We start from the raw sequence: 24,773 nt of genomic DNA, 5'->3' as shown, positions 1-24,773 counted from the left end.
GACTCGCATTCAGGAGGACCACCGTGCAGATTTACGTTTCCCTCAGTTTCGCAAAATGGCTTAAGGCAAATGCCGGTATGGTTCCTTTAAAAGAGCACCTATGAAAGTTACGTACAGAGACCGAAAGACGAAGCTGAGTGATAGACACAGGAAAACTGTGAAGTGAATTATGGCCAGAAAATGCAAGACAGTAACATGTGAGACGAACACAAATCTATGGGAAGTTTATGAAGAACTATTCGGAGGAACTTCATGTGGAAACATTCACGATAGAGCTGCTATTTAAAAACGTATATATGTGGTATCTGTTCTTTCGGACATGGCCGGGGCACATCATCAGTATTGTGGATAGGTTGGAAATTTGGGTCGGTCAGGGATCGTGTCAGGATAGCCGAGCCGGTCACGGCGACCGTTCACCGGAAACTGAAAAAAAATCGGGTTAGAGTCCCGGTCCGGCACATATTTACAACTTTCCCCACTGATTAAACTAAATTGCCACTAGCAGCTAATGTCGTTATTCCTTTAATTATTTCAGAACAGTTGATTAAAAAATTCAAATGGCTCTGAGTACTATGGGACTTAACGTGTGAGGTCATCAGTCCCCTAGAACTTAGAACTACTTAAACCTAACTAACCTAAGGACATCACACACATCCATGCCCGAGGCAGGATTCGAACCTGCGACCGTAGCGGTCGCGCGGTCCCAGGCTATAGCGCTTAGAACCGCTCGGCCACTCCAGCCGGCCACAGTTGATTACACCATGCAGTATCTCTCAGTATCTCTGATAGCACGAATCGTCGTTCACATTATTTCAGACAAATGGAAAACACCAGCGGACTCCAATAATGTTTACTTTCCCAGTGCTAGATTCAGTGATGCTGAGGCTTGCTATGTCTGGTCCACTTGTTGTCCTGTATGGGCGGTTACGCTGGTAGCGTGGGTAACGGTCTTCATCCAATGCTAGAAAATGTGTTTCAAAGTGAACGATCTATATGCTAAATTCTGCTAACAGTGCTGGAATTGTGAGAGACTCGCATGATGAATATGATGGAGCCTCTGTAGGTTATATCGGAGGACACGCTGCACAGTCGATTTCGTCCTCCAAGGACATATTCGAAAATGGCACCCACTTTGCACGAGAAGTATCTATTCCTCTGAATGTTCCGAGTTTTACGCATTATCCATTCTACGACATATGCAATCTGTTGTTTATGCCAAAGGAGACCGGCAGCATACTAATCAATCTTCTTTCTCTCTTCCATAGGTGTCCTTACTACGTCCAATCCCTGTATCTGTGCAATGAACAGTAAGAGAGCTGTACCACGTGCACTTTCCTGCCAGCATATTCTTTCAATGTGAAAGGTGTCAATCTCCTTGTTGCTTGTGAGCTGCACCAGAAGTGTGGCTCATTCGTTATATTACGAGATTTTTAAGTAGAACTGAGTCACTTATTTAACTTTGTCTTTGTGCTTCCAAAGTTTAATTTTTAAATTCTCGTGTGTTTGTGCATACATGAGGCGTGGACTCAACTATATGTGTAACATAAATTTACACATTCTTTAGCGCCATAATCGACAAATTTAGTATGAACAGGAACTGAGAATGCTGTGTTCAGATGCGTGCTAAATTGGAGTCCCTTAGTTCACAGCTCCAAGCAGTGTTGCTTCAGACAAGCAGCTTGATGCTGTTGCCAGTGGGTATTATTGTGGAGGGGAGGCGGGGGGGGGGGGGGGGGGCGAGGCTGGAGGGGGTATCCAAAGGACGTCAAGCAAGAGGTCGACTCCAAGGTGTAACAGGCAACGAAAGACTTTCAAGGAAACCTACCTGAGAAACAGATTTCAGGCGCTGTCTGTGGTTGATAATGACCCTGAGACAACTGCAGACGTTTGCCCTATCAGGGGATGGCTCTCAGCGTGCAAGAAATTGGTCCGGTATTTACAAATGGTGAGATTTTCGGTGCTCGAGAGTTCCAGTGGTAGGTGCTTGATGAAGCCCCTTATGGGTATGAGTGCCAAGGAGGGAAATAAATCTAGAGTACATTCTATCTGTATCCCAGGTAAGGAACAGGTCCTTCCGGATGCCATGAAGAGCATAGGTTGCAACCAATTGCGGTTGAGGGCTCATATTTATTGGTACTAACGACATGTACCGCTTCGGATCGGAAGAGATTCTCTCTGATTTTCGGCGGCTATCGGAAGTGGTGAAAACAGCCGGTCTTACTTCGAAGATGAAGGCGAACCTCACTATCTGCAGCATAGTTGATAGGATCAATTGTGTAATTTTGCTATAGAGCTAAGTGGGGATCTGAATCAGTGGTACAGACGGTTCTAAGAGTGTGTGGGCTGCAGATTTCTTGACTTGATTCACAGAATGAGAGACGTCGGTATCCGCTGGGAGTTGGGGGGGGGGGGGGGGGAGGGGGTGTCTCCGGAACTTCAAATAGGAATATGGTGTCAGTGGGACCAGGTCAAAAGCAGGACGAGAGTAGACCTAGAAAACATCAGCATTATAGTTGTAAATTGTTGTAGCTGTGTTATCAAAGAATCATAGATCCAAGCTGTCGTAGAAAGCACTGTAACAGAAATCGTTGTAGGTAGTGAAAGCTGGCTAAAGCCGGAGATAAGTCGAGCTGAACTTCCTACGAAAGATGTAACGGCGTACAGAAATGATTAGCTAAATTCAGTGGGTGATGGCTGGTTCATTACCGTTATTAGTAGTTTATCATGTAGTGAAACTGAAGTAGACAGTTGCTGTGAGCTAGCACTGGTGGAAGTTATACTTCAGAACCGAAACGACTCAGTTTTTAATATGTTCAAGGAAAATTTCTGTCTTGTTTTCAATCCTAGCCTGATTCGTACAGTTATAGTTGACAGATACTTCTAAAGACCCTCGATATGTTTATGCCGGCTGGTGGGGCCGTGTGGTTCTAGGCGCTTCAGTCGAACCGAGCGACCGCTATGTCGCAGGTTCGAATCCTGCCTCGGGCATGGATGTGTGTGATGTCCTTAGGTCAGTTAGGCTTAAGTAGTTATAAGTTCTAGAGAACTGATGACCTCAGATGTAAAGTCCCATAGTGCTCAAAACCATTTGAACGTGAGTCTCCATTCCTTCCACAATAACAAGCAAACATCGATTAAATGTGATTAAAATCAGAGAAACTGCGTTGATGGCAGTTAAAGATTTATACCTCATGAATTAATAAGAGGCGGAACAGATCCCCTATGGTATACGAAACTGATCAGGATACAGTTGCAGAAGTAACGAAAAAAGCATGTCCGATTTAATAGAATGCAGGATCTACCAGATTGGCGATGGTTAACAGATGCTCGAAACGTGGTGCTGAATTCAATGCTAGATAATTTTAGTAGTTTCCAGTAGTAGCGGCAAGACACAATCACTGCGCAATAACAGTGGTGGTGGTGTTACCAACCACTGCGCCACTATAACGGTGTTACTAAACATGATTTTCCGTCAATATTTCTCCGATGATGATGATGATGATGATGATGAATGATGATGATGATGATGATGATGATGATGATGATGATGATGATGTAAATACTGCAGAATTCGAATCACATCCAGCTGCCAACATGAGAAATTTAGAATCGGGTATCTCTTCCATAGCGAAGAAATTTGTTACTTAATAAACGAGTCTCCCGGTCCAGATTGTGTACCAATTAGGTTTCTTTGAGTATGCTGATGAGTTTTCTCCGTTTCGGCGGTAATATACAATACCTGTCCAATGGCTGGAGAGTTGCACAGGTCACACCTGAATTTAAATGGAATAAATGTGCTAATTTGTAGACTCCTATCAAAGTAATAGTTTTTTATCGGTATTTTTGGTACATACACGTTGTTCCAAAATTGTCATATCTCGAAGAAAATTATCTATTGACATGAAACCATCACGTATTCTGCAATTATCGTCAGTGTGAAAAACAACTGGCTGTCTGTTCACATGAAGTAATGAGTGCTATTGGTAGGGCATCTCAAGCTGATACCATATTCATTCGTAATTTCGTGTCAGAGGCAGAATAGAAGGAAGGTCATTTAGTGAAACTGAAGATACAGCTAGCATTTCCCACGGTCAGAGGCCCTGTGCTTTCCTTAATATACATGAACGTTTTAGGAGTTGGGGTGGCAATCATTGAAACAGAAGCATTTTTCATTGCGACGAGATCTTCTCACGAAATTTCAGTCATCATGTTATTCCACCGAATAACAAAATACTATGTCGTTTCTCATCTACATAGGAAGAAATGCCCATCGTTATAAAATCAGTAGACTCATGTTTCACACGGAAAAAATTGGACGTTAATATTTTCCACGTGCTATTCGATAATGGAAGAAAGGAGAAATAGTCTGAAATTATTTCTGTGGATCCTGTGCCAAACATGTAAGTATGAATTGCAAAGCAATCACTTAGAAATTCTAGATACATAATCTGATTCTACATCTAACTATTCTGTGATTTAGGTGTTTGGAAACCAACTATGAATCGTAGAAACGTCCCATTTAGGCTTGATCGTAGACACTTCCCGTCTTCAGGCATGATGTAAACGTTTAAGTCAGTAGCTATCTAAAACCAGATCCAGCTCGACATGTGTTGTGGCAAAATTGTACAGGGTAAGAGGGAAATCTGGCAAAATTTCTGGCAGAATAATTCAAAATGGCGGAAGTATTATGGAAAAATACAATATTTAAATGTTGCAGGTAAAATCTGACAAAGCATACAACGTTAAAACAGTTTGCAAAATTTGATTATTTCAGTTTCAAAGTTAAGATTATTGGACAAAGTCAAACATAGCGTAAATAGTACACTCTCCAATTTAATAAATGCGGGGTGTTAAAAACATGCAAACAGCGATAAGTTAGAATACCACTGCCCTCACTGGGAGCTTGTGTCCTCCAGCAACATCTTTCAATTCGATTGAACTCTGTACTATATTCACCAGCAATTAACAAGTGACCCCCTTGTCACAGTTGTTCAAAGGGTCCGTCCAAATCACATAGTTAGAGGGATCAACGCCTGATTATCCTCTTAAAGAGGTCACTGTTTCGAAACTTGGTTTTTCCACTACGTCTTCAGGCCACGAGTGCTCTACCGGGAGGATGCGGATATGAGGGCCGTGTGGTCAGCACACCGCTCCCCCGGTCGTTATGATGGTATTCTTGACCGAAGCTGCTACTATTCGGTCGAGTAGCTCCTCAATTAGCATCACGAGGCTGAGTGCACCCCGAAAAATGGCAACAGCGCATGGCGGCTGGATGGTCACTCATCCAAGTGCCGGCCACGCCCAACAGCGCTTAACTTCGGTGATCTCACGGAAACCGGTGTATCCACTGCGGCAAGGCCGTTGCCCCGAAACCTGGTGACGACTTTTTCAAAGTTTTCGACAAACTATGACTTTTCCTGATGTTTACACTTCGTAAATTACACTGACGGAAAAATCTCAATACCAAAAAATAATTATTAAATTCACAGAGTAAAGAAATTTCGGGAATACATTAGTCCCGGTAACATGTTTAAGTGATCAACGTTGCAAGATCACGGTTAATATAATGTACTTGATCGGTCAGTACGGGGACTGTTAATGCTGGTTGTGGATGACGCTGGAGTTGTCGTTCGATGATGACCACTGTGAGCTCGATTGGAGACAGATCTGATGATCGAGCGCCGACCTTAGTGGCCGTGCGGTTCTAGGCGCTTCAGTCTGCAACCGCTTGACCGCTACGGTCGCAGGTTCTAATCCTGCCTCGGGCATGGATGTGTGTGATGTCCTCAGGTTAGTTAGGTTTAAGTAGTTTTAAGTTCTAGGGGACTGATGACCTCAGAAGTTAAGTCCCATAGTGCTCAGAGCCATTTGAACCATTTTTTGATGATCGAACAACAGAAGGCAATATGCCGACACCCTGTAGACCATGTTGGGTTCCAACAGTGGCATGGAAATTGGAAATTCGTGGTAAGATCTTATGGGACCTAACTGCTGAGGTCATCGCTCCCTAAGCTTACACACTACTTAATCTAACTTAAACTAACTTACGCTACGGAAAACACAGACACAGACACAGACACACACACACACACACACACACACACACACACACACAAAAACACAAAAACACAAAAACACACACACACACACACACACACACACACACACACACACACACACACACACACACGCGCGCGCGAGGGAGGACTTCAACCTCCGACGGGGTGGAGCTGCGGAACCGTGACAGGACGCCCGCAGACCGTGCGGCTACCCCGCGCGTCAGTAGTATGTGAGTGTGCGTTATGCCTTAAGAAATCACCCCCTGGAATGCTGTTAATGAATGGCAACACAACAGGTTGAATCACCAGACTGACGTACAGTTTTGCAGACATGTGCGTGGGACAGTCACGAACCAACACACGGCCGTCAATGGCACCGAAACAGAGCCGACTTTCATCAGAAATCACAACAGACCTCCACCCTGCCCTCCAATGAGCTCTCGCTTGACACCACTGAAGTCGCAAATGGTGGTGGTTTGGGTTCAGTGGAACGCACCTTATAGGGCTTCTGGCTCGGAGCTGTCCTTGGTCACAGATTTGTAACAGTTCGTTGCGTTGCGGTGGTGCCAACTGCCGCTCAAATTGCTGCTGAAAATGCAGTACGATGCGTCAGAGCCACATGCCGAACATGATGGGCTTCCCTCTCAGTAGTGCCATGTGGCCGGAAACTGGTCTCCCTGCGACCGTATATTCCCGAGACCACCGCACATTCTCGTGACCTCTGTCAGCAATCATGTACAATGGCTACAGTCCTGCTAAGCCTTTCTGCAATATCGCAGAAGAAATATCCAGCTTCTCATAGCATTATTACACGACCTCGTTCAAACTCAGTGATGAGTTGATTGATAATGGTGTCCTCGTTGCCTTAAAGGTATTTTTGACTAACGTCAACGCACCCTGCCCAGACTCGAAGGTAACTAACACTCACGACCGTTCAGCTCATAACCTCCTGACCATACATTATGGTATTATGGTTTTCTTTAATGTTTTTCTTGAATGCTTTCCTTGAATGCTTTCGGTCGATATCAGAACTGATGTAGTGCTTAGATTCTGGTGGGTATGTTGCTGACACTTTAAAAACTGGAAGGCATAATTACTTACAGATTCTGCGTTATCGTTTTGGGGAGATTTTAATGCCGGGCATCTACATGTATTCAGTATTACGTTTTGGATAAAGTGATCAGATGTCTTAAAACAACTTCATAAGCAACTGGCATGTCGCAAAGCACCACACCACTTCGATTTTTTTTATCTTTATCTCAACGATGCCGTCTCAATCTCTTCGCTAAGAAGATCCAGACTCTGTTAAAATAAATCTTACTCCATGTGTCTCTCTGAAGTAATCAGTGTGGTCCAGACAATGAACTCGTATTCGAGAGGAGTGAGACTCAAATCCCCCATCCCACCATGCAGATAGTTTTCTGTGGGTTCATTAAATCGCTTAACGCGTATGCCATGATGTTTTCTTTCGAAACTGACAAGACCTAATAGCTTCCTCATGCTGGTGCAGTCGGCAGTTACACTCAGTGTCCAATTAAGACGTTAGAACGGCATCTTCTTTTTCCTCGTTGTTCGATTAATCAGTCTGATAAATCGCACTGCCTTTGCTCATATATATTCTTGTTTTCCAATTTGTGCAAACATCAGCATATCTCGCAGATTTATCATTTTCATTCAGGAAATGTTGAAAATAATGTTACGTGTGCCTACTGACCTGCAAAGCTGTGAACACGGTACACTCACCAATCAACGACATTGTCACACCGTACTTCTCCCCCCATGTGCGTCTTTTCAGGGGTGTATTCGATCTGATTATATATTCGTAGATGACAACTAGCGACTGCATCGAACATCGCAAGTGGAGGAGCTCTTGGATAGGAAGAAGGATATTCGGCGAATGAACTGGCCTACCCGCTCTCCTCGGTAAATCCCATCGAGCACGTGTGGGATGCGCTGGGAAAGCTGTTCCAACACGCCCACATGCGCCGACGACTATCCTGCAGTTTCAGACGTGCTCGTGGAAGAATGGGACGCCCGATCACAAGAATTCCTTAGCGACATCGTGGCCAGAAAGGGAGCATGTTGCAGAGCAGGCGTTGCCGTCCTTGGTGATCACACCCTATTAGGAACCATATCCCTCAGTTTGTAATGTCCAGGGGACCATCATGAATGCCGTTACTTCAGGATAATTAAGGTGTTTCATTAAAAGTGTCATTTCTGCTCGTCACACTGCGCATTTCTTTCTTCTGTACTGTATGAGTTGCATGCATGGTCCAAGTCTCATCAAACTGTTACTTGGCACTGACACATCATGGGAAGTTCCTTTCGTCAGAGGGGCGAGAGACGGCATGTATGGGATACCAGAAGGAACAATTTCTGAATATTGTCGTACCCGTTGTAACGGGAAAAAAATTGTTAGTTACGGGATGAAGCCGAGCTCGACCCTCATAATGGTTTGCGTCGCAGTAACGTTCTGGGGCTTAGTTCGGGCTAAGAATCTCTTTACCGGTATAGACTTTCGGGATCAGAGGTATTCATTGTTGGGTAGGCGATGTCCAAACTGCGTTTTGTTCTGCGCTGAGATGATCACATACGAAAAGGCAGCGGTCACCACTTTTTTGGAAGGGAGGAACAAAGGAAGGAAGGAAGGAAGGAAGATTAAGATTCAATGTCCCTTCGACGACGTGGTCATCACAGACAGAGCGCGAGCTCTTGTCAGAGGAAGATGCGGAAGGAAATCGCCTGCGTCCTCCTCCAAGCGATCATTCCAGAATTTACAAGGTCTGGGTGGCCAGACAAGTTTTCAAGGTGCAGTCCTCCCCAGTAAGAGTCAATGGACTAAATTATCAGTGCGCCACTGCGGTACTCAGCTGGAAATTCTTTGCCAGTAAAGACGAAACAGACAGATTTCAATGGCCGAAATGAATATGTAATTACTGGAACCGTTTTTGATTTATTCGTCTGAGAACTGATAGTATTCCTGTCATGCGGGAAAGCTTATGGAAACGATATTTGGTTTCTAAGTACAACATTTATCTGCAAAAATCTGCAGAGCTTGTTGAACTACTAATGGTAGAATAACTTTCATCTGTGCATAAAGCCTCAGTTAAAATTAAAAGAAAACTGACACTTTTGATATTGTGCCGTTTTGTCCTGTTTGGAAGTTTGTCGTACATACTACGGCGGATACACACTGAGTTGACAAAAGTCATGGGATACCTCCTAATATTGTGTTCAACTTTCTTTTTTTCCGGCATAGTGCAGCAGCTTCACGTGACATGGGCTCAGCAAGTCGTTGGTATGCCACTGCAGAAATATTGAGCCATGCTGCCTCCATAGCCGTCAATAATTGCGAAAGTGTTGCCGTTAGAGGATTTTGCGTACTAACTGACCTCTCAGTTATGTCCCATAAATGTTAGATGGGGTTCATGTCGGGCGATGAGACTTCCCAAATAATTCTCCCGAATTGTCCAGAATATTCTTCAAACCAGTCGAAGCAACTGTGGCCCGATGACGAAACGTAGACGTTTGGTAAAATGAAGTCCATAAATGGCTGGAAACGGTCTCGAAGTAGCCGTACGTAACCATTTCAACCACATACCGACAATGAACGGTTCAGTTGGACCACACAATCCATTCCGTTCCATGTAAACACAACTCACGCCGTTGTGAAACCACCACCAACTTGCCAGTGCCTCGATGACTACTTGAGTCCATGGCTTCTTTGGAGCTGCACTACACTCCAACCCTACTATCAGCTCTTATCAGTTTAAATTGGGCCTCATCTGACCAGGATTTTCCAGTAATTAAGTGTCCAACCTCTACGGTCACGAAGCCAGGAGAGGCTCTGCAGGCGATGTCGTGCTGTTAGTAAAGGCACTCACGTCGGTCGTCTGCTGTCGTACTCCATTAACGCTAGTTTTCGGAACACTGTCGTAACGCATACTTCCGTTGTACGTCCTACATTGATTTCTGTGGTTATTTCACGCCATGTTGCCTGTCTGTTAGCACTGACAACTCTACGCAAACGTCGCTGCTCTCGGTTGTTACGTGAAGGCTGTCGGCTTCTACGTCCTCCGTGGTGAGAGGTAATGCCTGAAATGTGGTATTCTTGGCACACTCTTGCTACCGTGGATGTCGGAATACTGAATTCCCAAACGATTTCCGAAATGAAATGTCCCATGCGTCTAGCTCCAATTACCATTGAGCGTTCGAAGTCTGTTAATTCCCGTCGTGCGGCCATATTCATGTCGGACACCTTTTCACACGTGTTAGCAGAGTACAAATGAGAGCTCTGCCAATGCACTGCCTTTTATATCTTGTGTACGCGATATACAGGTTTATATCGCTGTTCCATAACTTTCGCCATCTCAGTGGAATGTTTATCTTACGTCATTAGGGCAACAATGGGATGAATTCTCAGGGCAGTCACACTTGATGAAGGTAGTTAGTTCAAAATTAAAGTATGTTGGCATTTGCATTATAGTCACAAATATGGATTTCCTTTTTGGTAAAACCTTTATATGGCAAATAATTGTACCAAATTCCAATTAGACTACTGCTTTTAATTCTAAAGTTCTTTCATTAACTCGTAGGGATTAACACAAGTTACAATTGTTTTCTGGAAATGAATCATCCACGTACGGAAAATTCTCGTACCGGACCATGTCCAACTTCAGAATCGTGTTTTAATACATCCACTATATCATGAAGCCCAGGACAAGTACATAGTTAATGTTTGAAATTTACTTCCTTAGTGTCCACATACTTCTTATTTTATTTTATTTGGAAACGCTACGTCACTGCCAACGTCTCATCTTTCTTTTCACAAATGCGTTGTTTTTTATTTGGTTAGCTCTTCTGTGTTTTCTTATTACATCGTGAGGTTTGGCAGGCTGATTAAGTTGGCCAGATTTGAATCTCTCCGTGAATACTGGTTCTTTTGGTAGGCTGAGTATGCCTTCACATCGCGCAGCATGAATGTAGAATAAAAAGAACGAATATGAGATTTCATTATTGATGTACTAGGCTGTACAGAATTGTCTGTACAGCATCTGACTTTCCTTAACCCTAGGATGCATGGTGCCGAATATACACACGAATGCATATGCAGGGCCTCCAAGGCCCTGCCCCAATTTAAAATTTTCCTCTTTTCACATAATCATTCTTTGGAGTTACATTTATTTCTGTCAAATTTATTGTCATATCGAAAGATTCCTAAGATACAGTAACAGGATTTGGTGGGCCTGATTAACATTTCATCAATATAAAAAAAAACTCTAAGAGTGAATTTTTATTAGTTGTATCCATTTACATACAACATATACAAATAATTTTATTAATTCACTTATAAGTTGCAGTTTACATTTTATAACATTTATTACAACCAATTTCGTCATTTAAAACATACTTATTATTCATTGTTCACATAAACTTGCATTTTTCTTAGTTTTCAACATGTGACGAACAAGAAGCACAAGGAATACCACGATGTTCCTTACAAATGTTGGTTTTACACTGAATGCATGTCATAGCACTTTTCCTATGTTTATTATATGGACAATAATTGCATCTTCTTCTTCTTTTTTCATGAAACAGGTAGTTGGTTCGGCAATATGACATCTTTTTGAACACCACATCTTTGCATGGCATCAACGATTTTCTTTGGAAGATTTGGGATCTGAATACGAAGTTCCATTGGTGGTCTTACAATTTCCTCTGCTAAATCTCTTAGGAACAAACGCCATTTATCACTTCTTCCACTACAGTATGTCAGATGTTGGGCGGAAAATAAAATTTCACTGTTCATAGCTGTGATGTCAAAAAAAAAAAAAAAAAAAAAAAAAAAATCGCTCTGAGCACTATGGGACTTAACTTCTGAGGTCATCAGTCCCCTAGAACTTAGAACTACTTAAACCTAACTAACCTAAGGACATCACACACATCCATGCCCGAGGCAGGATTCGAAAGTGCGACCGTAGCGGTCACGCAGTTCCGAACTGAAGCGCTTAGAACCACACGGCCCCACCGGCCAGCGCTGTGACGTCTATCATATTCATCCATAATGCAAATGGCCATCTTCTTGTTTGTCTCTTGTAATAACGAATTTTATGGTCCATTTGATCTACTCCACACTTCGTAGAGTTACTGAACTTCCGTATATCTGGTTTCTTTTTTTTTTGCATGAGTTTCATCAATGTTTCTGTCGTGATGCATTGTGCTAATGAGAACTATAGACTTTTTTTCTTTTTGGGAACGTAACTCACCATTGTAATGTCACCTCTAAATGCAAACAGAGGAATGAATCGCTCTTGAGGCAGATGGTTTCATCTCATTAGGAATTCCTGGTTTATTTTGTTTGATTGTTCCCACCACTGTAATTTGCTTTTGAAGCATCTGGCCACTAGTAAAGAAGTTGTCAGCAGTAATATTTTTTGATGATCCTTCAATGCTTTTCGCAAGATCTTTCACCACATTCAATCCAAGATTTTTCTGAATAGGTTCATGGGGCTCCCTTTCTGTGTAAACAATTCCGCCTAAAGCATATGCAGATGCAGCATCACATAACCAAAATATTTTTATGCCATACTTGGCTGGTTTACAGGGCATATACTGGGTGAAGCTGCATCTTCCACGGAATTGGACTAGCTGTTCTGCTACGGTCGCAGGTTCGAATCCTGCCTCGGGAATGGATGTGTGTGATGTTCTTAGGTTAGTTAGGTTTAAGTAGTTCTAAGTTCTAGGGGACTGATGACCACAGCAGTTGAGTCCCATAGTGCTCAGAGCCATTTGAACCATTTGAACTAGCTGTTCGTCAACTGTGAGTGAATCATTCTATTTCTACACGTGTAAATAAATAGTTCCCATACATAGCGAACAACTGCAAGTTTATCTGCAGATCGAGCTTCATGGGTACGCCTGTCATCAAATCTTATCATTTTCCTTATATCCTCGAATCTGTTTACTGACATGGTGGCCTTACATGTAGGATTTGCCTTTTCATCCAAGAATAATTCTCTAATAGGAACATCCCAACTCTTTGTGTCTAAGCCGTAGCAAAATGCGTCTCTCTCTAACAGCAGCTTGTGCAGCACTAAACGAGTCATACTCGTAACAATATGGGCCTTGCAGCAACAAACAAACTACAGTAACAATGAGGCTGACAAGAGCAGCACAGGATAACAATACTATGCAATAATAAAACATTGATAGCAAAAAGATCAATAATACACCTACATTGCCAATATGTGAAAGTAGTGTCTATTATTTTTTAGTGTGTGTTATTTTTTAGTTGCACTATTACTACTATAGCTACTGCTGCTCTTGGCACTCCTGTTGATGGAAATACCACTACAGTTATTGTTGAACAAATAACTGCTCCCAAACAAATGTTGAAGACAATATAGGCTAAAGAACATTTATAAATGTGTGAATGGTTTCTGAAGCCCTGCTTATGCATTCACGGTGTATGGGTAAATGTATTGAATTATACAAAAAACTTAAAAAGGTATCTCGTTCAGGCTTGATAGGAGGAATGTCACAGTGTTAGTGAAAGAGTACTGGAAAGCAGTTTGAAATCAAACAAAAATTTACAGAATTTAAAAAAAAATGAAGACGTACAAGGGCCTCGAAGGACCTGTAAATAGCATCCTAGGGTTAAAGAAACGGAAAACTTACTTTTCTATGTCGAAAAGTGGGTTTGAAACCTGCTGTGTGTGTGTGTGTGTGTATGTGTGTGTGTGTGTGTGTGTGTGTGTGTGTGTGAGAGAGAGAGAGAGAGAGAGAGAGAGAGAGAGAGAGAGAGAGAGAGAGGAAGATTTGCATACGTTAAGCCTATCGCAATCGATTTTTAACACAAGTACTCATTCCTCTCTGAGAGACTAGCTCAGTTATTTCGCTTTATCCGTTATTCAGAGGTTGCGAGAAAGCCTTGAGTGTCAAGCTTACTTTTCAATGGAGCATTCGTTGCCAGTCGCGTTTCAGTTGCTGTTTGTTGCGCTAAGCACAGAACTTTACATTAATTAACTCATTTTTGAGTGCTTAACATTTTTTTAATTTATAGTCAGCGATGTATACTACTTCTTTAATGCTGCGTCGATCCTCCTGTCACTCCCCGATAGAATAATTTCACGCAAAACTGCCAACATTTCACCGACAACTTCGTGACCAGACTTTGTGTTATTTGAATGCCTCACCTGAAGAAATCAATAATTTTCGTCAAAGAAATTAGCGGTAGAGTTTGAAACATACCTTCGACTCGTGCTCAGAACTAGCGTGATACCTCACTCGCGACTGCGACTGCATTCTTTGCATTCGTAAATAGGTGCAGGGCGTAAAATAAATTCCGTGATGTATGGCGCCACTGATCGGCAAGGAAACGTTTATAGGCTTACCCGGATCACTTCCCGGTACTGCTTTAATTTAGAAACAGCCTTAACCCTTTGAGTGACAAAATGGTTTTCACTGTTATGGTGGATAAAACAAGTCAGTATGTACGCTTCGGGTATAGTAATCAGCAAAGCTTCTCAATTTATTATGTATCTCTAAGTGCACCACCCATTTTAGGGCCGTAAGTATTCATAACCAATGAATAAGGAGCACAAATCTGTCGGTTTCCCTTTCCTTGTGCGTAGGCGCTGCTGTTTCCGTAATCGGATACTCCACCTCCTCTCTAGAATTGCCTATATATTTCAACTTACATGGACGAGCTGTGGTCTTACATACTAGTCATAAGTGGTGGCCAGTGTCAGTGTACACATCACGCCACCTGAATTGCGTTAGAGGCGTTTTCGTCCCCAGCTTAACGATGTTCGCCTTCGGTTTGGTCAGATTTGTGTACCCTACCATGTTACCAACTACTTACGTAATAATGCTGTTATTATTTGCAGTCATTTCTCCTCAGTTGTTGCTCCAGTTATGCTTTATCATATACACGAGAAAAGTTCCGTATTTTGCAACTAAATTTCTCTCTGCCAAACATGTTTCGCCAATTGATACTAGGCATCTTCACTTGTATTCATTTTATACACTATTCATGCATCCATTTGTTGATCTGTATGCAGTAAATGAAGTTTGTACAGGTTTCTTCCAATTGATATATGACATGTAAACGTTTCTCTACATATAACCTATACTGTACAGACGGCATATACTTCTTTTCACATTTATGGAGTAAATACGTTTATTCTGTCATACAAACAAAGATTGAACGAGGTAATACGCAGCACTGATTTTCAGTCGCAGAGTGATACACTAGCCCTTCTACGCAGTCAAGGAAGCAATCTGTATGATTAGTGTCCACAAATGATTAGCTTGACGCTTTCTCCAGGATCCGTTGTGGAACAGCTCGCTAAGGCGGTCTAAGGCGCTGCAGTCATGGACTGTGGCTGGTACTGGCGGAGGTTCGAGTCCTCCCTCAGGCATGGGTGGGTGTGTTTGTCCTTAGGATAATTTAGGTTAAGTAGTGTGTAAGCTTAGGGACTGAAGACCTTAGCAGATAAGTCTCATAAGATTTCACACACATTTTGAACAGCTCGCCAACAGATTACGGTTAATAGAACTCGAACGACGCCGAAAATATCCATGTCGATTTTCTCTAAAAACTTTGATATGTGAAGCTAAAAGAGATTTCGTGATGATTCTTCTTTTTCCGATGAATAACACCTGTGCTAAATTTTATCGAAAACTGTGACCCGCAATTCCAGGCCTACCCTTTTTACACACTCTGCACAGTGTCAGTAGTTTTAATAACAATTCCAAAACTGAATTATATTTTTGCAGATCTGAAGACGGTACTGTATTTCTTCGATGATCGTTCTGGCTTATCATCTTAGCTGCTCGGATCAACCGCAAACTGAAACAAGGTCCCATGTGTCCGTTTAATTTGGTTGGATAAGAAGCCGCGGTGGTGTCACAGACAGGCGAACCAGAGGTATAAAGCCCACATGTGGAAGCGGCACAGGACAGCGACGTCTTTCCTGCAGCGTCTATTGTGTTTATCAGTAAAAACTGTAATAAAAGAGGACGCCGGAGGTTGAGAGCAAATGCTACGCTCGTAAACACAGTTGTAGATGGAACTATTACGGCACCAAAGGGGAACCACCATGACTCGTTTGGCCGAACTTACTAAACTACAGCAGTTCCAGCGAGACAGGTGATGCAGTAGTTAGTGTGCTCGACTCGCAGTAGGAAGAAGCGAGTTCAGTTCCCTGTTCTCCGTGGTTCCCCTAAATGTGCTGAGGTGAATGCCAGGATTAGTTGTGTGGATGGGGTAGGATACGACAAACGTTGTTCCCCATTCTTAACTCTAATGATACTGTCGTCAGTAAGACGTAATGTGCAAATCTTTCTTCGTCCGTCACAGTAAAATTCCATTAATGGCACAGAATACTCCTCAGTGGAGATAATTTATGCTGATAAGATGATGATGATGATGATGATGACAGAAAGACATGGTTGGTTTGGGGGGAGAGACCAAACAGCGAAGTCATCGGTCCCATCGGATTAAGGAAGGAAGTCGGCCGTGCCCTTTCAAATGAATCATCCCGTCATTTGTCCAAAGCGATTTAGGGAAATTACGGAAAACCTGAATCAGGATGGTCGGACGCGGGTTCGAACCGTCGTCCTCCCGAAAGCAAGTTCACCGAGGTAATCATTGCGCCACCTCACTCGGGGTGAAAGAGAAATTGAAATCATTTGCTGGTGTATAGCCAGTTCCTATCAAATGGCGTGACGTACCAATCTAAGGGATGTGTCACTTGCTCTCGGTCCGTAAGAATCTGCAGAGAGGTGTTTGGAGCTAAACTTACAACTTCGGCGCAGAGTTTAATCGCTTACACTGCCACCTCTCTTCCGCGTTCGAGCCAAATATTGGCGGCGAATTATTATTTTTTCATCACTGGTCTTCGAACCGACTACCTACGTGACGAACACCAACGAATCGCATATTCGATGACCTTGATTATGGAGACAGATCACAGAAAAATGTACACACATTAAGATTGAACGATTGTGTGCAGTTATAGAAAAAAAATATATATTACCGGCAGCTTGTCTACGGAATCGATACGCGTACGACAGCATGCTCTACCTAATATGTTCCATAAAAACGGGATTTTTCCGGGCTGGCTCTGAGCACTATGGGACTCAACTGCTGTGGTCATCAGTCCCCTAGAACTTAGAACTACTTAAACCTAACTAACCTAAGGACACCACACACATCCATGCTCGAGGCAGGATTTGAACCTACGACCGTAGCAGTCGCACGGTTCCGGACTGCGCGCCTAGAACCGCGAGACCACCGCGGCCGGCATTTTTCCGGGGATCGTACCATCGGTTCTATTGGTAGTAGAAAGATAGGGTCAAGTGTTTCGAATAGCTCTTGGCTAGGGACCATTTGGATATCCGACAGAAGGATCATCTTACTGTAACTGTCATGAAATGCAAGGTCAAAGTTCAAATATTGTATACTTCCTCCAGTTTTGGCAAATTGAGTAAATCGTTTTTTCTTTGTTTTTTTTTTTTTTTTTTTTTTTTGCATCATATGGGGTGTGTGGTGCGTCTTAATGAGTTTTTGGAGATAAAATTTAGTCCGTGGGCGGTTTCTGAGAAAACCCGAAAAATTTCGTGGGTATCAAAACCGAGCCGCGGCTTCCAAGACAGCTATGCATGGAAAATGGCTGAAATTTATGGGATATATTCCTAACATCCTGATCTGGGATTGCTTTGAAATTTTTCTTTATATATTTATCCTTTTCCGAAATACAAGTTAGCCTACTTGTACACGTAAAATAAACACGTAATATCCGGTGTGAGGCGAAAACGTAGTTTATAAAGTGACGTATCACGGAGATATACGCTGGAAAGTGTTCCCATTACCATGATGATTATTCTGAGAACGCTATGTTGTGGTACTGAAGCACATGTAAAATTTTTGTGCACGTAAAATCCGGTATGAAGCGTAAATTGGGTTTGCGGTATTTAAATTTCACATAAGCAAATTATAAAAAAAATACTGACCTATTAAGTTCTTCTCATATGAGTGTCATCCCGTGCTATAGCGGGGAAAGAAGGGAACACGCGGAAAATGGTCCTGTTTATTAAAAGACTCTGACTGAAAAGTGGGGTACCATCTGTTTCATTCTACCTTCCTCAGCACTTTTAAAAAATTTCCCAAAAATTTTGGGACGCGAACATATACGCCTTCTTTTTGTACTGAGAAAAGTGTGGCACTGGGAGAGGAATAAAGAGAGGGAGAAATTGAAAGTGAGTGAGGGCAGGTGCTAGGGAGACATTCAATGACAATAGATGGTTCACATGGCTCTGAGCACTATGGGACTTAACATCTCATGTCATCAGTCCCCTACAACTCAGAACTACTTAAACCTAAGGACATCACACACATCCATGCCCGAGGCGGGATTCGAACCTGCGACCAGGTTCCAGACTGCAGCGCCTAGAACCGCTCGGCCACAGCGGCCGGCTCAATGACAGTAAGAGAGATATTAACTCTTAGAGGAGACAGAAGCAGTGGGAAGGAATTAATGAGACGGTAGCAGTAAGAGAGAAGAGGGAGATACTGACAGTGACAGAAGACAGTAGTAGTAGTAGTAGCAGTAGCAGCAGAACAGAACAGAGGTGGCTGTGGCAGTCAGACAAGACAGTTAGAGTTACGGAGACACGAAGAGGTCATGACAATGAGTTGGGCTGAATCTCTGGGCGAGAATAGGCAAGTGGGAATGGATGAGCATGAACGGCTTAACGACGATGAAGTAGAGGTGCGTTAGGGTAGCTTATGGGAATATGAGGTGAGCTGCATATTAAAAAGAGCGCGACTATGTTCGCATGCCAAAATTTTGGGGAAAATTTTTAAACGTACTGAGGAAGGCAGAATGAGACAGCTGATACCCCACTTCTCAGTCACTGTTTTAAAACGGTAGCATATTAACCTTTTTTGTGCTCTGATAGTATGTTATATATTCCTCTACCACGTTAATGAGAAAGACTGGCAAACTAGGAGATCCATGTGGCATGTTTGGTTGACTCAACTGCTTGTGTACTGTTGGCCAAAGGCTTGGAATTGCGATCTGCCAAATATGCTTCATCTGACAACATATTTCGTTTAAGTGCATTCCCCACAGGCGAGTGGAAGAACTGGCGGCTTCTGAAAATAATGGCTAGGCTCTTCTTAGGAAATCAGAATGGAGTGAAAGTGTAAAGAGATACCGCTTATTGCCGGCCACAAGAGCTAGACAGAATAGTTTCCTGGAGGATTTGACATTTCGGTAGTGGTATTAATACAATAGTAGGTCAGACTCGAATGTGGAATGAGAATGGCGTTGCTACTCTATGCTGGATGACAGCATCATCCAGGTCACGTAGCGCCTTTATTTTGCCTGTGAGAGTCCAGTGGGCGGCATAGTGAATAGCTGCAATTAGGGGGCGACAGGAGTACCTAAAGCCAGTTGGATCCGGCTCGTGCTCCTTTCTTCTCGCAATCAAGATAGGCATAGACATAAACTGTGGCTGTTGTCAGAGGACGCTTTAGAAGTTGACCGCTGCTTGGGAAGGGATGAACTCTGGATGGCTGCTTGGCTGCCGTAGACAGCGACAGAGTCATCGCACATTCTGCCGCCTCGCTAGTGCTGAGGACATCAGTGAGGTGGACCATAGGCACTGCCAGGCAATATTTCTGCTATACCCTGCGAGCATCTAGAGTAACCGTCAACTATTGATACAGAGCACATGTAGAAGAGTTGGAAATGATTGCCAGGTGCTGACAGGCTGTACCGAATCATTTCTAAACCCATAGGGAGTTGTTGTCGGAAGACTAATTATTCGTCTCAGATTTCAGTATGTAGAGTACTTTTGTATGCTTTAAGTTCGCTGGACAGAAACCACTGTAATAAGCAAACATCCGCTAGAAACTTCGGAAAGCGTTTCAAGCTGTACTGAAACTATGATTCTCCCTTCGTTGCCTGCCTTACGGGAAATGGTGGATTTCCTCGAAATCACAGCATAATGTGGCACTTGGAAAACGCTTCACTGCGGGGATTATTGAGAGAATTGTCTATATCATTATGGGAAATTTTCTGTTTATTAGTTTAAACAAATTCGGCAACGAGTGATTTTGTCAGGCAGCAGCACCATAATTAACCGTAGAGGGCGAGGGCGGAATCGGCGAGTAGCAGCCACAGTGCTGATTTTGAGAGAGCCCTAAATGTTTAAAAAGTTTGAGTTACCCAGGAAGTGCATGGACTGTTGTTGGCAGTTGCGTGTTGCGACTGATAATCATTGTATCGTTATCGTTGGTGCACTAGGATAAGTACGGCAGCACTGGCATATTGCCGGAGTGTAAGTTGTTTTAAAGTCTAATGGTCGGCGATTTAGCCGCAAGAGATGGTTAATTGTTGCCAGCCTCGCTTTTGAAAGATGACATTATATGCTGTGGAGGTACCGGTGAAAGAAATGTATTTGCCAAGGTTTATCAAAGTGGACAGAAACTAAATTGGTTTCGTGGAACTTAGTGTTCGATTTTTGTGCGAATTTCTGACCATATTTTGTTTAAATTCTCATCTCGTGTCTATTAGTTCGCTGAAAACGCTGCAAGAGCCAGTTATAAGATTTACGGAGATTGGTCAGGTTGCATGTATTCAGTCCAGCGATCGGTTCTTGGAATTTCTTAGTGTGATGGGGTTACAGCCTCATAGTCATTAGTTGCTTCTGCTTTTGAACCTGTCTCGCGGATTAAAGTGAGATTGTCGACTCTTACAAAAAGCCATTTCTCTAATATAACTATTCAAAGATTTTATTCTTTTGCCGCGAGTTATCTTATAGCGTTTCGTGCATTGCAAACGCCTGGGGCATGTTCACAGCGGCGTGACAGAGCTTTCGCGACATGGAAAAGTTTCGGAGAAGCGCAAAGGTGTCACTCCTGGTGTCATTGTGTGGGGAACCGTGGAATATGACTTCAGTTCAGTCTGGTAGTGGGTGAGGGAACAATGCAAAACGGTACGTCACGGATGTCCTTCGTCCTGATGTATTCTCTTCCATGTGACAATATCGTGGCCGGCCGGGTTGGTCGAGCGGTTCTAGGCGCTTCAATGTGGAACCGCGCGAACGCTACGGTCGCAGGTTCGAATTCTGCCTCGGGCATGGATGTGTGTGATGCCCTTAGGTTAATTAGGTTTAAGTAGTTCTAAGTTCTAGGGGACTGATGACCTCAGCAGTTAAGTCCATTTTGGACCACTTATTGAAACTCTCCGTTCGTGCAGTTTCATTTAGTTTTCTCCTCGCCTTTTGGGTGCTTCACGTTTTTGTCAGGCAGCGTAAATACACTATGTGATCAAAAGTATCTGGACACCCCAAAAACATATGTTTTTCATATTAGATGCATTCTGCTGCCACCTACTACCAGGTACTCCATATCAGCGACGTCAGCAGTCATTAGACATCGTGAGACAGCAGAATGGAAGCACTCAGCGGAATTCACGGACTTCCAACGTGGTCAAATGATTGGGTGTCACGTGTGTCATACGTATGTACGCGAGATTTCCACACTCCTAAACATCCCTAGGTCCACTGTTTTCGATGTGATAGTGAAGTGGAAACGTGAAAGGACACATACAGCACAAAAGCGTACAGGCCGACCTCGTCCGTTGACTGACAGAGACCGCCGACGTTTGAAGAGAGTCTTAATGTGTAATAGGCAGATATCTGTCCATACCATCAGAATCCACTGCAAATACTATGACGCTAAGGCGGGAAGTGACAAAACTTGGATTTCGTGGTCGAGCGGCTGCTCATAAGCCACACTTCACGCCGGTAAACGCCAAACGATGCCTCGGTTGGTGTAAGGAGCGTAAACATTGGACGATTAAGCAGTGGAAAAACGTTGTGTTGAGTGACGAATCACGGTACCAGTGTGGCGATCCGGTGGGAGAGTGTGGGCATGGCTAATGTCCTGTCAATGTCACCTGCCAGCGTGTGTAGTCACAGGTCAGGCCTACATTGATGTTTCAAGCACCTTCTTGTTTCCCACTGTTGAAGAGCAATTCGGGGACGGCGATTGTACCTTTTAATAATGCACGGTCTGTGGCGCAGTGGCTACATGACAATAACATCCCTGTAATGGGCTGGCCTGAACGGAGCCCCGATCTGAATCCTATAGAAGTCCTTCTGGATGTTTTGCAACGCCGACTTCGTGCCAGGCCTCACCGACCGACATCGATACTTCTCCTCAGTGCAGCATTCCGTGAAGAATGGGCTGTCATTCCCCAAGAAACCTTCCAGCACCTGATTGAACGTATGCCGGCGAGAGTGGAAGCTGTCATCAAGGCTGAGGATGGGTCAACACCATACTGAATTCCAGCATTACCGATGGAGGCCGCCACGAACTTGTAAGTCATTTTCAGCCAGGTGTCCGGATACTTCTTATCACATGGTATACAAGACTGTAGCAGACAATGCGGCAAATTTTCGACGTAGACAAGCAATTTTTATCGTTCTTAGATGCCAAATTATGAGAGACCAACTTTGTTTTTAAATGGAACTGAATACTTCTTTTAATGACCGTTTTCAGTAAAACAAGATACCGATCGTTGCCGCTCCTGATATGCTTTCCAAAATTATTTATGTACTTCTGTATCAGTGAATAGAGGCCTCGAGGAGGTTCTCAACTAGATATCATGTGTAGAATTTCAGCAATAATAACTAGGTAACAGTGCCACAAACATCTGTCGCGCCGTCTGATGAAAACTGTCTGCACTTCTGTGCCAAATGTAAGAAAAACGTAACTCCGTTCGTGCTCTGCTGCTGTCTGAGCTGGAAATGCTGAACTTGCAGATGTGGGCTGAGGCCAATCTTGTCGCGCTATTCCTCCGATCGTAACTACAACTACGCAACATTAGGCATAATGGATGTGGTGGGTATTAAATGTTAGTTGTAGTTGTTAGGCAGCTAGCGCAGTAAGGAATCACGTGCACAGCAGGTCGGCCCACGTCGTTGTCTCGCGCGGATGAAACTAATGCCCCGAAGCGTGTTGGTTCAAATGGCTCTGAGCACTACGCGACCTAACTTCTGAGGTCATCAGTCGCCTAGAACTTATAACTAATTAAACCTAACTAACCTAAGGACATCACACAAATCCATTCCCGAGGCAGGATTCGAACCTGCGACCGTAGCGGTCGCTCGGTTTCAGACTGTAGCGCCTAGAACCGCACTGCCACTCCGGCCGGCCCCCGAAGATAGTTTTTCACATTACCGGCGAGGGCAGATTTTTCTCGAAGCGCTCGCGAAGGAGCGGCATCTCAACCAGTTTGTGACCCATTTTAGTACAGTGATTCTCAGTTTGGGGTAAAATGAAATTTTCTGAGGGGTAAAAACAGAAGGGTCTGATTGCGGTTCGGTTACGAAACTAAATTAATTTTAAAAGATCATGACGATCATCAGTCTGTCGTTAGTCTAATATTGATTACTTAAGTTACAAATAATTACATTTTTTTTTCAAATACTAGCATTAAACCATGTCACAATACAGTGTAAGTGATAGCCTCTTCCTCTCATAATCCGCCCACTCTTTACATACTCTGTTCTTTGTATCATGCACCTACGACAGTAAAATTGGGATATATACATCACATATTCTTAAATATCTGATGGAAATGCCTTCTCAGAGTTGTAGGTAGTTCCCAAAATAGACCAGATTTAGCTTAATTATTCGCTTCACACCAGTAACAATGCAATGGCTCCTGCACTGCTGTAGGGACCACACAGTAATTACTATTGTTGTTATTATTATTATTATTAGTGGCAGTGGCTATGCAGAAAGCATTTGCTGCCTAAAGTCTTCCAATTTCTGCCAATTTGGATGTAAAGAATCCAGCAGCCAATTGATTTACGAACAGTAAGTATAAGGGCACAAATTTAGTTGGTTAAATTGAAAGGGGGTGCAGGGGCGTGAGTGAAGCCAGTGTCGCTAGGGAGAGCAGCAGTGTAGGGGAAGTACGCTTTTCAACAGCTGTCTGTCCATAACGTGGCTAATTAACTTCCTTTTCTGAGGAAGAGCCCGCATCTCGTGGTCGTGCGGTAGCGTTCTCGCTCCCCACGCCAGGGTTCCCGGGTTCGATTCCCTGAGGGGTCAGAGATTTTCTCTGCCTCGTTATGGCTGGGTGTTGTGTGATGTCCTTAGGTTAGTTCGGTTTAAGTAGTTCTAAGTTCTAGGGGACTGATGACCATAGATGTTAAGTCCCATAGTGCTCAGAGCCATTTGAACCATTTTTCTGAGGAAGAGTAGTAGGGGTAACACTGGCGCTGCACTGAGAATTCCTTCATCATAACGTAAGGTTGCCAGAAATAAGCAGTGTCGATTGTCTCACCGACTCTTTGATTCGTCGTTTATTAAAATAGCTACAAACACTAATACCATTTACCTTTCGTCATTTTGAAAATAAGTGTTCGAAGAAATCTTTTTTGTTCTGAAGTTCAGTTAGGTGCTGATGCTGAAGGTGGCGGTGATTCGGGGGGGGGGGGGGGGGGTTATGTGTAATAGGTAACATCTGATTGCACTCAGCAGCCAGGGGTGTCTCACAATGATATTGCTGTTTGCAACAGGTGTAGTTTCCATTATGCTGTGTTGCTCCACACAGCCTCACATGTCCCAATATTCCACCTTGGTTTTATGCAGGGTGAGCCCCAGATGTGGCAAGAAAAGCGTTT

At 43.4% G+C, this 24,773-nt stretch overlaps 1 protein-coding gene across 2 annotated transcripts in view; it reads left to right on the top strand.

Annotated features, from left to right (window-relative positions):
* LOC126298319 (proton myo-inositol cotransporter-like) overlaps positions 1 to 24,773 on the top strand; it is a 520,199-nt gene that overhangs the window by 164,463 nt on the left and 330,963 nt on the right. The window lies entirely within an intron of this gene.

This window comes from Schistocerca gregaria, chromosome X (assembly GCF_023897955.1).
Source record: "Schistocerca gregaria isolate iqSchGreg1 chromosome X, iqSchGreg1.2, whole genome shotgun sequence".
Taxonomy (NCBI): domain Eukaryota; kingdom Metazoa; phylum Arthropoda; class Insecta; order Orthoptera; family Acrididae; genus Schistocerca; species Schistocerca gregaria.
Note: the sequence above shows the minus strand (reverse complement) of the source record. Positions and strands in the feature narration are given on the sequence as shown.